This window comes from Panicum virgatum, chromosome 9N (assembly GCF_016808335.1).
Source record: "Panicum virgatum strain AP13 chromosome 9N, P.virgatum_v5, whole genome shotgun sequence".
Lineage (NCBI taxonomy): Eukaryota > Viridiplantae > Streptophyta > Magnoliopsida > Poales > Poaceae > Panicum > Panicum virgatum.
Window position 1 is genome coordinate 56,371,230 of NC_053153.1, and position 14,037 is coordinate 56,385,266.

Sequence of the window (14,037 nt, forward strand, 5' to 3'; positions counted from 1 at the left end):
GAAGCACCTAAAACGATGAGTGACACTTCAGTTATGACAATGTTACAAGGCAGAGAGTTTGTGCTAGGGAAGAAGGACTGCACTAATAAGAAGAAAGGTAAAAAAAGGCAAAAAAAAGCAATAAGCATGACGGTTTAGAGTTTGTGTTGGGGAGGAATGTCTGCTGTGCAAAGAACAAAGGCAAAAACACCAAAAAACATGACGGGAACAATCAGCAGGGCAAGCGTAAAAGAGGACAAAGTAAGAAAAAGTTAATTGGGAACCATGATAAAAAAGAAAAGAATCCAGAAGATTGGTTGAAGAAGAGGTCAATATTTTTCATGCTACCATACTGGGAGCACAACAAACTAAGACACAATCTAGATGTAATGCACATAGAGAGAAATGTGTGTGAAAATTTGATTGCAACTTTGTTGGATATTCATTGTAAAACAAAGGATGGTCTTCAAGCACGACTAGATTTGGTAGAACTTGGAATTCGGCAAGAACTTCATCCTGTGGTAGATGACCAAGGAAAGCAAACAGTACCTGATGCACCATTTACTATGTCTAGAGAGAAAAAGGAGATGCTTTGTTCAGTAATACAGAATATTAGAACACCAGATGGCTATGCCTCAAACATTTCTAGGTGTGTCAGCAAGAAACACTGCAAATTGAGTGGACTAAAGAGTCACGACAATCATGTTTTGCTACATGATATTCTTCCAGTAGCACTTCGATCATGTTATCCCAGCATAGATGTGATGAGAATAGTCATCGAATTAGCTGATTTCTTCAAGAAATTATGCTCGAAGGTGTTAGATGTGCATGAGCTCGGCAAACTCCAAGAAAGTATCGTGCTGACACTTTGTAAAATGGAGAAAACATTTGTTCCATCATTTTTCACTGTAATGGTACATCTGATGGTGCACTTGGTCGAAGAAGCAAAACTTGGGGGCCTTGTGCACTATCGATGGATGTACCCTCTCGAGCGGTATTTCTTTATCTTTTGCTTTGTCATCTTCAATAATCCTCAGAAATAACATATTTTCTTAATTGTGTTTAGATTCTTTGTTCGGCTAAAGGCACTTGTGAAGAATAGAGCTCACCCAGAAGGTTCAATTGCTGAAGGATATAAAACTGAAGAATGCATGACTTTTTGTTCAAGGTTCATACAAGTAACTACACGTTTCACAAGACCATCTAGAAACCCTGAACCTTCAGACATGATAAAAGACATGTACCTATTCAATAGTGCAGGTGAATCAATTGGAAAAGGTAGCACTGTTGCCCAATTTGACAATCAGCTTCTTGTTTAGGCGCATAGATATGTCTTGCGACATTGTGATGAACTTGAATGTTTTCGCAGGTGAGTTGTATAGCATTCTGTTTTTTATTAGGTTCACATAACTTGATGAAATGTTAGTATATAATTTATTATCTTATTGTAGAGAATTTTTGGATGAGGAGAAAATCAAACACGGCCCCTCAACAAGTTTAACACCTTCTACCATAGAGAAGTTGATTAATGTGCACTTTCCTGATTGGTTGGAACAAAAGGTAAATGTTAAAATAAAGTTAATATCATGATTTTAGTAGGAGAATCAATGTAATTATTTCATTATGTACAGGTTATACTTGATGCTGGTTCAGGGATCACTGAAAAGATTAGAGCATTGGCTGGAAAACCGAGCAAATGTGGTGTGCGGTACAGTGGTTATATTGTTAATGGTTTCAGGTTCCACACAATGAGTCGTGAGGCTGGGCGCTTGACACAAAATAGTGGCATAGTGAATATTGCAGAAGATGGAGTTAACTATTATGGCAGACTATCAGATATAATAGAATTATCATACAGAGTGGAGCATGATCCATTTGTATTTTCTTCACAAGTGGAGCAAGTTTTCTATGTTGAAGACCCGAAAGCTAAAGGATGGAATGTGGTGGTGAGAGCAAAGCCACGAGATCTTTTTGACATGGGTGATGAACTATCATCAGATGGAACAGATTAAACGAGCCTGTGCTTTCAGTTCCTTTTAGGCTCCTAGAATGAATAATTTGAGCATTTTTCTTTTGATTTGGCAAAGAATTTCAGCATGTTAAAGACATGCATGCATTGCTTATCTCAATGTTTATTAGATGATTCATAACCATCAGATTTTTTTATGACCAGTACTGTCATATATGAAATGTCCCTCCCTATGATCTGTTTCTGTTGCACAGTAATGTGTATACCAGGGCAAAAGGCAGTGAATTGTTTCTCAAATCTAAAGCTAGGAACAAACTATCATATCATGGCATATACTTTCTGGATGCGTAATGCACACATGACTTCAAGCAATCCATTGTTCAGTGCTCAAAGACACATTTCTTAGCCTGTTTCCTGTAATGTTTTGTTCTCGAGTTCATGAATGATGTGCATTTGGCTTGGCAGTATGCTGTGCCAAATAAAGATTATGGCTGAACAGTAGCAGCTGGGAGGAGTGGAGGCATTCACATGAAGTCTGCCTGGATCAAGGCGTAAACAAAATTAATCAATAAAAATAGGTCTTGAGGGAGGAATCGACCCTCAGACCTCTAGAAAATTACCGATTGAGGTTAGCCATTGAGCTAACAACCTATACTGGCCTATGGGCACTTTTAAAATTATTATAATGATATGTATCAAGATTTAAGAATACATAAAAGATCAAATGATACAGCTATATAACAATGGCTCCACAGCATGGGGCGAGAGGAGTATCACATTGACAAACTCGACCTCCTATGGCTTGAGCTGGAGCAACAATGATAATGCAGAAGAGATATGTTAAGAGGAGAGAGCTTGATGGTGTACTAATAAAAGAAAAAAAGTTAAAATAAGGTGTGTTTCCGATCCATCCCTATATTTTAGTTCTTAACTCTATTATTTCCAACTTTCACAACAGTCAACCTAATCCCTTAGCTTTTATTTTTAGTCAAACTAGTTCTTATTCTCATTCAAACTAGTTCTTGTGCTCATGTGGTATTTCTTGCTACTATGAGAATAATGCAAGTATCCTTTGTCATATTCACCTCGCCCCCCCCCCCCCCCCTCTCCCCGCCACCGCCCCGGCGCCACGACAGCCGGCGCTTGCGCTCCAACTCCACTGGCGCTTCCTCTTCCATTACCATAGAGTGACCGGGCTCAGGCCTTGCCTCTCGCCCGTCTTGTGCGTGCTTTACGCCTCCCGTCTCCCCGCGCCCCGCGTCCGAAATCACTTGCCATGGTTGACCTCACGGCTGAGAAGAGGCCGCGGCCGTGAAAATTATAGTAAATTCAGACTATTTAAGGTAAAGTACACTTTTTTGTGTTCACTAATAGGTGACCGGATTTGTTACAATTTAGAATCAGGCAATGCTTTTTCAAAACATGTGCATGCCACACGTGCATTTTACTACTCCCTTCGTTCCAAAATATAGCTACGTTCAGACTTTTTCAAAGTCAAATCTTTTCAACTTTGACTGCAACAAAGTAATTATAAAGATTAATAATATAAAAATTATGTTAGTAGATTTATTATGAAACCAACTATCATAATATGTAACATTTTCTATATACTTTTTTTTATTTTTAGAGATATTTTTTGGTCAAAGTTCAAAAAGTTTGATTTTAGAAAAAGCTATAAATGTAAATATATTTTGGATGGAGGGAGTAGTATATAATAAAAGGATGGAAAGCTTTTCAAAAAAGCATACATTTTCACAAAATAAAGAATTCACCGTAAATGGAGAGCAGCCGCATTAGTGTTTTGTTTTTTTTCCCGCGAGCCACCACTCCATCAGTTCTCTTCTGAATATTTTTTTTCATTTGCCGCCACAATTTTTCTTTCCTTCCCGCTTTTAATTTGGGAGGGAACAAGGATCTGACTTACAGTCCTTATCTCATCCCACAAACCCCTCCATCTCCCCGAAACCCCACCTCCCGCATCCTGCTCTCTCTCCTCTTCTCCATGCCCAGGGTGATCTGAACTCCCTTCTCCGGTTGTATCTTCTCCATGTGCAGGTGATCTCAATTTCGATTCTCTTTTTCCTCTTCTCCTGTTAAATCAATCTAGGGTTTCGGAACAGATTCCCAATGTGTCCAATCACGGTTTGTAGAATGCAGTGCGCATGAGCGATCTTGGGGCAGTCGTGGAGAGGGGACCCAGAGCCGAGGCGATGGCGATCCCCTGCCCATATCTGCGTGACCCCCACCTCTGAACAACACATGCACAACGATCCCCACCTCGGCCCAACCTGTGCTCCTACCTAGATTGAGGAGTCTGCTTTCATAGTTCAGATTGAATTAATCAGATGTTTTCTTAATCATAGGCTAGTTAGTTGGTTGTTCCAGATTTTTTTTTGCATCCTCATCCTTTACTTCTGCCGCACCTCCACATGAATCCCATCTCTTGAAGTTGAACCATTAATCTCTGATATTTGTGTCACCATATAGATCGAGACATCTCTCTCTCTCTCTAGGCCAAATTTCTGCCGTGGTTGCTGTATCTATCATATCTGTTAGCTCACTTGGGAAGTAATTATGGCCATGAAAGACTGGGACAGGAAGTTATTTAGTTATGTGTGCTGGATGCTCATTTGTCTCCATATATACACCATTATAAATAATAAATGGTGCATCGGTTGACCTAGACCTGCAACTTGCAAACCTAGTTTTTTGTATTTTCTGTGGTATTAGACCAATGGTGGCAATGTTGTGTGTACGAAGTACTTGATTTAATTGGTTTTTGTTGCACACATTTCATATGGTTTCAGTTCTTAGTTATGATTGAAATTTTGTAACCAAGGTGTTTAACAGTCCTTTGGCAGGGCACAAGTTCTACTATCATTAATCCACTATTGATTCCTATTGTTTTTCTTTACCAAAGAAATTATGGCGAGAGGGCCTCGACGAGTTCGAAACTTGAACCTTGATGCTGCAGTACTCATGCAAGGGAATAATGCCTGCAATGAGCATGTCAACGAGGACAATTTACAGGGACCTCCAGCGGTTGATAATGCTTTACCTGGGTTGCCTAAACAACCTGCAAGGCCTATTAAGATGACCTGTAAGTTTGACATATTTTGTTGCACACAACTATCTTTCCTTGATGTTTAACATTTAAGGATCATATTATGTTCCATGCATTAGGGCCAAATGGAGAGGTGCGACAAATTCTAGGGGATTTCAGAGTTTCAGATTTGTTGCGGTCACGTGGAGGAAAGGTAATGGTGGGGACTGATGAAAATGGGGTGCCAAATGAAAGATCAGCTTCTATTTTTTGTCAGTACCTTGGAGACCTGGCAATGAAACCAAACTTTGCACCATTGCACATTGAAAGATGGGACAGTAAACTATTCCGTGGTTATAAGCAGAGCATAATTAGAGATGTTGAGGTAAATCCCTATTGCCAATGTGATTCTTATGTTTGATATGGGTGCTACGTGCTAACAGTTTGCTATTTCTATTGAAGGAGAAATTTATCTATCCTGCTGAAACAATACAACTTACGAGGGACTGGATCCTACAAACTGTTAACAACAGATGGAGAGCATTCAAATCTAAGTTGAGGAAACAATACTTCAATCCACAAGAAAGGTCCCTGGATGAAATAATGAAAGATAAGCCAGAAGATGTCAATGAACATTAATGGAGTGCTCTTGTTGGAATGTGGTGTGAAGAAAAACATATGGTGAGCCTCAATATCTACCATTTATATTGTGTTCCAATACCTGTGATATAGAAATTACAGATTCAGATTACTATATTTGCAGCGATTATGTGCAAAGAACTCTCGGTGCGCAAATGAACAGAAGAATCCACACACAACTGGAAGAAAAAGCCATGCTAGGCTGAAAAAGGAGATGGTGATACCTGCTCTCTTGTAAATTTTGTTGTTATATGACAATTTAAGAGGGTTTTCTAATTGACAATTATTGGAACTTCATCTTACCATGTTTTGTAGGAAGAACAAAAGAAAGGAAGGGTCCACAGGATTGAGTTATGGGATAAAGCTCATATGAAAAAGGATGGCAGATATGCTAATCGCAATGTGCAGATAGTAATGGTATTTTTCCTTTCTTATTATCTGCATTGAATCTAAAATTAATTTTGTAATTTAATGCCTCTGCATATGCTCATTTCAAGACGGATTACTAAAGATAGCACAAACTATTAGTTGACCAGTTACTACACACATGCCTCCCCATAGTCCTGCAAACTCGCATTAGCCATCTAATTTATAGGCTGCCTTGGCTGCTGGCTGCTGGCTGCTGCTATGTCTTGCTATCCCCATTAACTCTTCTTTAGGGCTCTCTAGCATTTTTGTTTTCAAAGCATGCATATCAAAATGTGGAGCTCATGCACAAGGTCCTCATGTTCAACAGGATACCTCTTTTGAAGAACTAGCAAAACGGAAAGAGCGGAACAATGGCAATATTTCAGCTGAAGATTATGATGAGGTGTTTGATAATGTCATTGCTAAGGAATCAAAACCACGTGGGTACTATGATGATAAGTATTGGAGCCACGTAAAGGTCTCTCAAGGGCTAGCTTTTATCGGGCAATCTGTGAATGAAGTCAATCACTCCGAAATAAAAGGAGTGAAAAATCAGATGGAACACATGAGTGATAAGGTGGACCGCATAGATGCATTCTTGAAACAAAAGTTTCCTGGAGAGGATTGGATAACCAAAATGGTGGCATCAAAAAATGATAATGTAAGCACCTGTTCCATGTCTTTCCTTTGGAAGAGATGACTGAGATATATTTATGCGCTATGTGCCATGTTTCATGTGTTCTGTCTTTATTCTTATTGTTTAAGTGATGTGCCCTATTTTAGGTTGAAAGAGTGTGTGACAATGATAACCAGTCTGATTCTAATGATAGTGATGAGCATGATTCTAATGACAACCATGAAGTATCCAGTGCTAATGCTCAGCCTCCCAAAACTACTGTGCAGGTGATGCAGTGTCTAATTCATTTAGTATTTTATCCACAACTATCAAATGTAAGATCTTGTTAATTGTTTTGAAACTATCATGGTTAATTACAACATGCAACCATCATGTTTGCAGAGTAATATTGAAGCCACTAAAACCAACAAGGGTTATGCTAATTCATCTTCACATGAGAGCATGGCTGCAAGGGTATGTTAGCACATATTCTATCATAGTATAGACCATGCCAATAACTTTTTACAATACTTTTTAAAGCATGCAACTGATCTGAACATTAATTGCAGCCTGTGCATATTGAGAATCGTAGTACAGGAAATAAGAGCTATGCAGGTTTAGCTTTACGTCGTGAGTACCTAACAAAACTAGTACAGGTATGTCCAGAGCATGACTTGAAGTAACTTGACAGTACAGCTTCCTATGGACAACAAAATTACATGGTGATGATTCATTTCTAGTACAGGGATCTCAAAACAAAAAAGTAGCGGATCATAGTCGGCCAGTATCCGTATGATTCTATTTGCATTGTTATTATTTTAAACAAATGTGGTTACATGTTCATATAAATAATAGAATGCAATGTCTCCAATATGGTAGGAACAAAAGCAAGTCTATTTGATGTCAATGAGGCATGAAAACAAAGCTGTGGCCAAAGGAAATTTAGTGGCTACCGATAGCACACATGTGGTCGGTGGAAACATGCTTGGAAATGAATATGTCGCTGTTGCTGTTCATGTTGTTAGTGACATTGGGGATGAGAATTTGCCTAGACCATTTGAAAATATTCACACAGTAAGAGATGCCATAGGCTATGTTATTGCTTGGCCAAAATCACGTGTAAGCTTATTTCCATACTGATCAAGTACACTCCAGTTGATTAATTTTACTAAATCTTGTTACTGATTTCAATGGTTCCATATTTTTTAGGTGAGAAGGCCTAAGATCTCAACTCCAAGACGTGCATGACAACTTGGTGATTTGCATTCTTCGGTTGTTCCCACAAAACCTATTATGCTTGATTCTTCGTCACTTTAAATTGTTATAATCTCCTCTCCTTTTTCTCTTACTTTGCAGACAAAAGATCTCATGGACTGAAGATGGTGGATCAGCTATTATACTGTTTTCTGTGTAAAGAAAACTCATGCATACCTAGGGATAGTTTCTAGATAGATTTATGCTGCTTGACAAATCATGCAAGCCTGAAATGACTGTGTATATACTTTATTTCGATGGATGTTTGATTGTATTAAATGCACTTGTTCGTAATACAAGTTTATTGCCTCTAGTGACTGCAATGGCCTTATGTTTTGTGGACCTATACTGAAATATTTATTGCAAATCTCCATGTTTGTCAAAAATTGTTTGAGGGTATATTCATTTTTAATACGAGCACAATATGCCAATGTATCAGCGTGGACCACTATTTCTAAACACTCAAGCACAACGTCTCTACATAAGTAGATACGAATGTAAACACAGTTCTAAAAGCACATCTATGTTTCTTAGCACGCAATAGAACGTCACTACATAATGTGTCTACATTGGTAGATGCGCAATGTAAATGCATGTACTAAAACGTGTTTATATGTGTAGACACATATCTAGTGTAGCTACAAAGCGTCTCATCATTTCTAGACACGTTTAAACAAGCGTCTCTACAAATCTTGACACGGTCCATGCGGAGACGCTGCAGATACACTTTGCTAAAACGTATCTACACTCCATTAGAGATGAAGTAAAGCATAGCTATGACAAAATTAAAGCGTATATATAGAGCTTTTTTCTTGTAGTGTACATGTACCCGATTCAATGCCTGCACTGGTATGCCAAGTACGCCTAAACTTTGCCACAAGAGTGTGAATGGATGGTAACGCAGTAATGTTGCCGTTTTAGTTCCATTGATTAGTTCAATGGGCGTTGATGCATGCATCTGGGACCATTAAGCGGCAAGCCTTTACTTGCACGGAGAAAGAAGGGTTTTCAACACTCTAGGAATGCATGGACTATGTGTGCTTGCGAGCACGCTAATGGCAAGGCTAGTCATTTTAAAAGGTTATCATGATTGGATCTATTGGCAAGCCCTGCATTGCATTGCCTACAATAGATATCTCTTGTGATTGTGTTGGATAATAGTATTCGTTCTCTTTCTGAATCATTGTGTTGGAAAATATTTTCAATAGGTATGTTATTGCTAATTCAAATTGTAAGGTAGCTAGGAATGTTTTTACACATAATAGTGCCAAAAATAATAATGGCATGGTGCGTGTCCTCTTCTGGCAACATTTCCCCACTTTCCCGCTACGGTTTCGAGTTTGTCATGGTGTTTTATGGTGTGATGACGTCGATTATGGTTAGTTGATTAATTGGCAAGTCTCACAAGGCTTATCGATCACTCTGCCAGTTCGCATGCATTACGATTGGCAGTGGTAGCAAGCGAACTATTATATTAATAATAATGTAGAAAAAAAATTAAAATCTGCACTGCGAGGTTTCTAGAATCCACCGTTGTACTTATGGGTATGCATGCCTGCATGCTGTAAGGCATCGCTAACAAACAAAATAAGTTGAGGCACTCATGAGTTGATGACTCATCATTAGGTAGTCCATCATGTCTCTTTCTGCATGCAACATGAGCATGAACAAATGAGTTGACGAACGGGTGCAGGCTGAAGAGAAGTGACGACTGACGAGTGGCCACCACATGCATAAGTGTTTGCATGCAGACCAAGGGATGCATGCATCCAGACTGCCAACATCCAAGTTGACTGACGTATGCAGGCTGCGCAACCTACCCAGCCAGGTGGCTAGTGGCATCACAAGTGATCCTGGAGGCACCAGGAGCTAGACGCCGAATGATCTTGCAGGTGTTGGTGCATCCATCTCATCGATGGATGGCATTGGTTACCCAAATCTTGTAATCCAATGGATTTTTACTCAATTAAAGTATGGGGATCGGGGATTGAGTCAATTTTCTTCTCTATGGGATTGTTAATGGGCATAAAGTCCTACCCGTGTTGGATTTAAGGGCATGGGTTTGTTCATACAATATACTCGAACCCGTAAACCTATGGTTTTTTAAACCGAGTCCAATCTAGTGCAATTGTCATTTTATTTTGTGAATTTATAATAAAATTAATATTCCTTCTCCTTCGCTTCTTATTTTGGTGAAACTCAGAATGTTTTGGGGTGGGTAGGATGTTGTTGATTTGCCGTTGTAGTGTTTGTATATGGATATAATGGATTGGTGGTTTTGTCTGGTGTTATGATAACTTCAATAATGAACTTGTTATCTATATTTTTAATCCCTGTAGTAGTGAGCATCATGTATTTCTATACACTATAAAATTAATGCTTATTATATTAAACTTATTGATTATGGTAATGACTAGTATAGTAAGTGTAAACTTATGGGTACCCGTTAACCCGATGGGTATAGGTTTGGGCAAAATTTTAAATCTATCATAGGTATGGATTTTTAAAATAGGTTTAGATATATTTTTCACGGATTTAGGTTTGGGACGTCAAAATCCAATAGATTTGTAACCGTTGCCATCTCTAATCTCACAAGCAAGTCAAAAGTTGCATTCTATGCATCATGCAGATGCCGGAAGCCGCATGCAGACCACGGTCCACCGCTATGGTTGTCGGTGTTACTACAGACAATCTCGGGAAAATGGGTCATGCGGCACCCCACTTAGACTATTTATTAAAGCTTACTCCACTTAGATTCTTAATATATAGTCTAAGTGAGGTGCAGCTGGACCCATGATTTCCCAAGATTTCTTATACTACCACAATCGACTCCTACAAAACAAAGTAGTTTATGTTACTGCATGTTTACGAGTTCGAAGAGAAGGGAGAACAATGATCCATGCTAGTATAGGTACTGGTTCATCTTCATACCGATACTTTAGCGGTAGACCTTTGACGTGTTTTCTAGTAGTATCCATTCTAAATTATATATAGCTTAAACTTTTCTTGACATATAATTTTTCGTATATGTCTGAATATATGCTACCTAAAATTATGTATAATTTGGAATTGATGGAATATTTGGTACATGGGTCTTAGCAGTTTAGAACTATTCTTAGTTACTAGCATCTAACCTACATTGGAGAAAATAAGATACTGTTGCAAACTGATCGCTCAGCTAGTAGGGTGGGACCTGGCCATCCAGGTTTAAATCCTCGATTTACTACGCGGGTGTTGGTGCTATTCTTCTAGTGATAGGCAACATATTCATCCACAGCGGCTAGTATTGAAAATTCAAAAATTTGCATGTTATTGCATCTTTACTTAAAGGTTATACTATTTTTACCATATATCACCATATTCATTATCGTAAATTATGTCTTACTGTTGATTAAAACAATTCAAATGTGATCTAATAATATCATACATATACTTATTCTTATTTTCGTTTTATTTTGAGTGATTGTTGTAAGTTTTAGTTTTTATTAATAGTATGTGTTTGTAGCTGATACATAGCTAAATGGTATTTTATATTCAATTTTTCATAATGGCATTGGTGGGTGATTTTTAATTAGACACAAGGGTATTTTAGGCTAATTTTTATTATAATGGCAGTGGTGGGTAATTTTTATTTTCTATTTTTCTCCGATTAACATGGGAATTTCTAGGCCTTGAGAGCGAATGTGGAAACTCCGTTTGTTGGCCAAATAATAAGATAATAGATCATCTAACCATGATATATGTCTCGGAAGATCCCGTGCAAGCACTCAAATTAATTAAGTTTCCTCCGAATGATGTGATGTAAGCGAGTACATCAACGGGTGGCGCCAGTGCAGCACAAAATGAATTTTCTAATTCTCTTCTCCTTGCCTACTGCTGAGTGCTGATTATAGCAGCCAGTGGCCTAGATCTTCAACCATTCAGTGACGCCAGCAACGACGTACGTCAAGCAGATGAATACGTAGAAGGGGAAAAGTTGCTCCTCCCGTAGATCATGGACAGACTCCTCTCTATAAATACGAAGCCACAGCACCGCAAATATCCACAATCCCACGGCTCCATCTGTCTCGGCAGGTAGAGATCAATCAGTCACCTGGAGCAGAGAAAATTGCGTCGTGCGGCGAAGAGCAGGTGGCGGCAGTGCGCGTGATCGGCGGGTGGGCGTGCTACTACGCCATCCGCGTGTACGTGGCGCTGAGGCTCAAGGGGGTCGAGTACGAGTTCCTGCAGGAGGTGGTCGGAAAACAAGAGCGAGCTGCTGCTCAGGTCCAACCCGGTGTACAAGAAGATCCCCGTGCTCCTCCACCACGGCAAGCCCATCGCCGAGTCCGTGATCATACTCCAGTACATCGACGAGGTTTGGGCGTCCGACCGGGCGCCGGCCATCCTTCCGGCGGATCCGTACGCCCGTGCTGTCCAGCGGTTTTGGGCACAGTACGTGGACGACAAGGTACTGTGTAACGCCTGCCTAAAATTACATGACGTGATTTTTGTCAGAATATTCAGAGATGGTCTTTTCTTTTACAAAAAAAGACAGCTGACACATGATGAGTAATGAGTTTTATTAAAACCGAAAATTCAATGGATTCTATCATTTTGTTTGTAGATTGCCCCTGCTTCTGTTGTCTTGAGAGGAGCGACCAACGGAGACAAAGACGAAGCAGCAGCGCAGGTGTCTACTGCCCTACAGCATTTGGAGGAGGCCTTCGTGAAGTGCAGCCAAGGGAAGAGCTATTTCGGCGGCGACAACATCGGCTTCCTTGACATCGTTCTCGGATCACAACTGGGTTGGCTCAAGGCAGCGGAGAAGATCGCTGGCGTCAAAGTCCTCGACGAGTCCAAGCTCCCTGAGCTGACAGCATGGGCGGAGCGGTTCTGTGCTCACCACGCCGTCAGAGACGTCATGCCAGAAACGGACAGGCTCGTGCAGTTCATCAACACGTACCTCATTGGAGTGTTGAAAGCTAAAGCTTCCAACAAGTAAAATGGCAGGGTTCCATGCTCTGTAGGCCTCTTATGAATGTTTTGGATTGGAGTCTGTTCTGATACAGATAGAAGAAATGGTTTACTACTGTGTGGCGAAATAATCTTCTTTATTTTTAGTAGTATTTCTACAAAAAATAAGTTGTTTAGTACATCACGGTATACAAAGTGACACTTCATGTAACATTATATTTTTTTACAATAATATGATATTTAAAATAAATAAGCATTACCAATTGCAAAGACAAGATTTGTTTTGGAAAAAATACATAGTTAATATCAAAGGGACATTTAAGAAAGGAAGTTACATCAATCAGTCACTAAAAAATATAATGTTCTGTATGGTCTCTATATGGTTGTGTCATCTATGCATATGATCTGTCAACTTCGAGTGTCTTTGCAATAAAAAAAGAGTAAAATACACGGGTCCTTAAACTAGTCGACCTGTTCTGTTTAGTTCCATGAACTACGAAAATATATTTTTGGGTCCACGATTTATTCAAGTGTGTCACTTGAGATCCAAAACATCTTTGACCAGCGTTGACTGCCTACGTGGACTGCCACGTCCAATCCAACGTGGCCACTGGCCGCCACGTGTGCCTCGCCGGCTCCTGCGTCGCCGCTGCGCCTTGACCTGCCGTCAGCGAGCGGCGAGGCGGCAAGAGAGGCGAGCGGGGGCAGGGATGGCGTGCGCATGGCCCGTGTGGGGGTGCGGCGAGCCTCCCCGGTGTAGGGTCGAGATGACGGACTAGATGGGGTGAATAGTCCTTTCTAAATCTTAAAACATTGCCAGCTAATCAAAACAAATGCGAAATTAAACTAATCGGTCTAGCCAATACTACACCCCTATATCTAAAACTTGCACCTTACAAAAGGATCCTAATTGAGCAACTAAGGTGGCGGGCTAGGTAGAGCTCGCCTACACAATTCTAGTTTACAAGGTCACACAAGCCTATGCAACTAGTACTCAAACAGCAGAGAGGGAGCTCCTACTCATACTAGTATGCAAAGCGCACAAAGCCTAAGCACAACTAGTAGTGCTCAAGAGCAAGGCTACACAAAAGCCAAACTAGAGAGCTCAAAATTACTTAGCTACACAAATTAAGCAAAGTGACTAACAAGGCTACTCAAGCCAATTAGTCACGC

General features: G+C 39.9%; 1 long non-coding RNA gene and 1 pseudogene across 1 annotated transcript; both read left to right on the forward strand.

Annotated features, from left to right (window-relative positions):
* Positions 1–6,417: 6,417 nt before the first annotated feature.
* On the forward strand, positions 6,418–8,100 carry LOC120691864. The gene is made up of 3 exons (XR_005682394.1): positions 6,418–6,699; positions 7,864–7,926; positions 8,011–8,100. It is a non-coding gene; the product is annotated as an uncharacterized LOC120691864 (long non-coding RNA).
* Positions 8,101–9,271: 1,171 nt separating this feature from the next.
* On the forward strand, positions 9,272–13,010 carry LOC120689150 (annotated as a pseudogene).
* Positions 13,011–14,037: the final 1,027 nt, after the last annotated feature.